The following is a 5000-nucleotide window of genomic DNA, read 5'->3' as shown; positions in this document are numbered from 1 at the left end:
ACATGATGACGCATGGTGATGGCACATGCATCGACCATCATCGGCATAGGCTGCCCTTCGGTACGGGCACTTGCCTCGACCGCCATCGGCACAAGCTGGGCCCTGGTGTGGGTTGTTGCCTCGATCACCAGCGGCACATGCTGAGCCTTGGTGCGGGCGGTTGCCTCGAGCACCATCCGCAGACCCTGGGCCCTGGTGCGGCCGGTTGCCCCGATAACCATCGGCACACGCTGGGCCCTGGAGCGGCCGGTTGCCTCGATCACCATCGGCAAAAGCTGGGCCCTGGTGGGGGCGCTTGCCTCGACCACCATCGGCACACGCTGGGCACTGGTGCGGGCGCTTGCCTCGACCACCATCGGCACACGCTGGGCCCTGGTGCGGGCGGTTGCCCCCAGCACCATCGGCACACGTTGGGCCCTGGTGCGGGCGCTTGCCTCGACCACCATCGGCACACGCTGGGCCCTGGTGCGGGCGCTTGCCTCGACCACCATCGGCACACGCTGGGCCCTGGTGCGGGCGCTTGCCTCGACCACCATCGGCACACGCTGGGCCCTGGTGCGGCAGGTTGCCTCGACCACCATCGGCACACGCTGGGCCCTGGTGCGGTCGGTTGCCTCGAGCACCATCGGCACACGCTGGGCCCTGGTGCGGGCGGTTGCCTCGACCACCATCGGCACACGCTGGGCCCTGGTGCGGCAGGTTGCCTCGAGCACCATCGGCACACGCTGGGCCCTGGTGCGGCAGGTTGCCTCGAGCACCATCGGCACACGCTGGGCCCTGGTGCGGTCGGTTGCCTCGATCACCATCGGCACACGCTGGGCCCTGGTGCGGGCGGTTGCCTCGACCACCATCGGCACACGCTGGGCCCTGGTGCGGCAGCTTGCCTCGAGCACCATCGGCACACGCTCGGCCCTGGTGCGGTCGGTTGCCTCGAGCACCATCGGCACACGCTGGGCCCTGGTGCGGGCGCTTGCCTCGACCACCATCGGCACACGCTGGGCCCTGGTGCGGTCGGTTGCCTCGAGCACCATCGGCACACGCTGGGCCCTGGTGCGGGCGGTTGCCTCGACCACCATCGGCACACGCTGGGCCCTGGTGCGGGCGGTTGCCTCGACCACCATCGGCACACGCTGGGCCCTGGTGCGGGCGCTTGCCTCGACCACCATCGGCACACGCTCGGCCCTGGTGCGGTCGGTTGCCTCGAGCACCATCGGCACACGCTGGGCCCTGGTGCGGCAGGTTGCCTCGACCACCATCGGCACACGCTGGGCCCTGGTGCGGCAGGTTGCCTCGACCACCATCGGCACACGCTGGGCCCTGGTGCGGCAGGTTGCCTCGAGCACCATCGGCACACGCTGGGCCCTGGTGCGGTCGGTTGCCTCGACCACCATCGGCACACGCTGGGCCCTGGTGCGGGCGCTTGCCTCGACCACCATCGGCACACGCTGGGCCCTGGTGCGGCAGGTTGCCTCGATCACCATCGGCACACGCTGGGCCCTGGTGCGGGCGGTTGCCTCGACCACCATCGGCACACGCTGGGCCCTGGTGCGGCAGCTTGCCTCGACCACCATCGGCAGCCTCGACCACCATCGGCACACGCTGGGCCCTGGTGCGGGCGCTTGCCTCGACCACCATCGGCACACGCTCCGCCCTGGTGCGGTCGGTTGCCTCGAGCACCATCGGCACACGCTGGGCCCTGGTGCGGCAGGTTGCCTCGACCACCATCGGCACACGCTGGGCCCTGGTGCGGGCGCTTGCCTCGACCACCATCGGCACACGCTGGGCCCTGGTGCGGCAGGTTGCCTCGAGCACCATCGGCACACGCTGGGCCCTGGTGCGGCAGGTTGCCTCGACCACCATCGGCACACGCTGGGCCCTGGTGCGGGCGCTTGCCTCGAGCACCATCGGCACACGCTCGGCCCTGGTGCGGTCGGTTGCCTCGAGCACCATCGGCACACGCTGGGCCCTGGTGCGGCAGGTTGCCTCGACCACCATCGGCACACGCTGGGCCCTGGTGAGGGCGCTTGCCTCGACCACCATCGGCACACGCTCGGCCCTGGTGCGGTCGGTTGCCTCGAGCACCATCGGCACACGCTGGGCCCTGGTGCGGGCGCTTGCCTCGAGCACCATCGGCACACGCTCGGCCCTGGTGCGGTCGGTTGCCTCGAGCACCATCGGCACACGCTGGGCCCTGGTGCGGCAGGTTGCCTCGACCACCATCGGCACACGCTGGGCCCTGGTGCGGGCGCTTGCCTCGACCACCATCGGCACACGCTCGGCCCTGGTGCGGCAGGTTGCCTCGACCACCATCGGCACACGCTGGGCCCTGGTGCGGGCGCTTGCCTCGACCACCATCGGCACACGCTCGGCCCTGGTGCGGCAGGTTGCCTCGAGCACCATCGGCACACGCTGGGCCCTGGTGCGGGCGGTTGCCTCGACCACCATCGGCACACGCTGGGCCCTGGTGCGGGCGCTTGCCTCGACCACCATCGGCACACGCTGGGCCCTGGTGCGGCAGGTTGCCTCGAGCACCATCGGCACACGCTGGGCCCTGGTGCGGCAGGTTGCCTCGAGCACCATCGGCACACGCTGGGCCCTGGTGCGGTCGGTTGCCTCGAGCACCATCGGCACACGCTGGGCGCTGGTGCGGGCGCTTGCCTCGACCACCATCGGCACACGCTGGGCCCTGGTGCGGCAGGTTGCCTCGATCACCATCGGCACACGCTGGGCCCTGGTGCGACAGGTTGCCTCGAGCACCATCGGCACACTATCGGCCCTGGTGCGGGCGGTTGCCTCGACCACCATCGGCACACGCTGGGCCCTGGTGCGGGCGCTTGCCTCGGGCACCATCGGCACACGCTGGGCCCTGGTGCGGGCGGTTGCCTCGAGCACCATCGGCACACGCTGGGCCCTGGTGGGTTTAGGCACATCTTCAAATTTCTGCCGTGCCAATGCCATTTTTATGGCTTGTAAATTCATACAATGGTCCCCTAAGCCTTCACGTGAAGTTTCGTTGGAAGATGACTCGTTTTCTATTTTTCACGATTTTCGAAACTTTTTGCGGTTCGGGATTTTTTAAAATTTTTTTATAAGGATTTTTGGCCCCAAATTTTGTAGGCATGATCCTTCTATTTTTGTTGGCATGCACAAAAAAATTCAGCTAAAAACTCGAAGTAGAGAAGATTTTGTGACCGTTTGAAAAAAGTGTCCCCATTTCAGACACTTTAACGGCTACTGGTAGCAAACCTGTAAAATCTCAAATGCTCTTTAAGGGGGTGTGAATTCTCAGAGGTTTGATGAGGGATAGGGGGCCAACACAAGGCCAAGTACCAGCACCCATCGCACACCATGTGCGCACACCCCCCCGGCCCCCCTCCCAATCGCCGGAACCCCAATGCCGCCGGTCAGGTTCTCCGGCGGTACTCCGGCGATGCTCCGGCGATGCTCCGGCGATGCTGTCCCGAGTGAAAAAAATGCGGCACCAGCACATGCTGGAGCCAAGCATGGGCACCGTGGCTCAAAATCGAACTTCGGCCAAGGCCTCGACCATCAATGGCACATGATGACGCATGGTGATGGCACATGCATCGACCATCATCGGCATAGGCTGCCCTTCGGTACGGGCACTTGCCTCGACCGCCATCGGCACAAGCTGGGCCCTGGTGTGGGTTGTTGCCTCGATCACAATCGGCACATGCTGAGCCTTGGTGCGGGCGGTTGCCTCGAGCACCATCGGCAGACCCTGGGCCCTGGTGCGGCCGGTTGCCCCGATAACCATCGGCACACGCTGGGCCCTGGGGCGGGCGCTTGCCCCCAGCACCATCGGCACACGCTGGGCCCTGGTGCGGGCGCTTGCCCCGAACACCATCGGCACAAGCCGGCCCTTGGTGCGGGCTCCTGGCTCGACCACCATCGGCACACGCTGGGCCCTGGTGCGGGCGGTTGCCTCGAACACCATCGGCACACGCCGGCCCTTGGTGCGGCCGGTTGCCTCGACCACCATCGGCACACGCTCGGCCTTGGTGCGGGCGCTTGCCTCGACCACCATCGGCACACGCTGGGCCCTGGTGCGGGCGGTTGCCTCGACCACCATCGGCACACGCTCGGCCTTGGTGAGGGCGCTTGCCTCGACCACCATCGGCACACGCTGGGCCCTGGTGCGGGCGCTTGCCTCAACCACCATCGGCACACGCTCGGCCTTGGTGCGGGCGGTTGCCTCGACCACCATCGGCACACGCTGGGCCCTGGTGCGGGCGGTTGCCTCGACCACCATCGGCACACGCTGGGCCCTGGTGCTGGCGGTTGCCTCGACCACCATCGGCACACGCTGGGCCCTGGTGCGGGCGGTTGCCTCGAACACCATCGGCACAAGCCGGCCCTTGGTGCGGGCGGTTGCCTCGAGCACCATCGGCACACGCTGGGCCCTGGTGCGGGCGGTTGCCTCGACCACCATCGGCACACGCTGGGCCCTGGTGCGGACGGTTGCCTCGAGCACCATGGGCACACGCTGGCCCTTGGTGCGGGCTCTTGCCTCGACCACCATCAGCAGAAGATAGCCCCTACGTCGAACACCATCGATACATGCCGGGCCTTGGTGTGGGCACATGCCTCGAGCTGGTGCGGGCGGTTGCCTCGACCACCATCGGCTCACGTTGGCCCTTGTTGCGGGCACATGCCTCGACCACCATCGGCACCTGCGCACCCTCGGTGTGGGATTTGCTTGTTTGGAAAAAGTGTCCCCGTTTCAGACATTTTAACGTCTACTGGTAGCATATCTGTAAAATCTCTAATGCTCTTTAGGGGGTGGTGGTCCGGCACCCCCTCTCCCCCCCCCACGGGGGGAGTAGGTGTGCGCGATGGGCCTCCCATTGCGTGCACCCCGGCCAACGTCCCTCGAACGAAATACAGGGCGTGCATGCCTTCCGGCGATTTTTGTCCGGCGACTGGTTGCTCCGGTGACCGGCAGGCGCCCATGGCCTCGATCGGTTGGCTTGCATGCA

This window comes from Durio zibethinus, unplaced genomic scaffold (genome assembly GCF_047325235.1).
Source record: "Durio zibethinus cultivar Kanyao isolate XHJ-2024 unplaced genomic scaffold, ASM4732523v1 HiC_scaffold_403, whole genome shotgun sequence".
Taxonomy (NCBI): Eukaryota; Viridiplantae; Streptophyta; class Magnoliopsida; order Malvales; family Malvaceae; genus Durio; species Durio zibethinus.
This window is presented reverse-complemented; position numbering follows the sequence as displayed.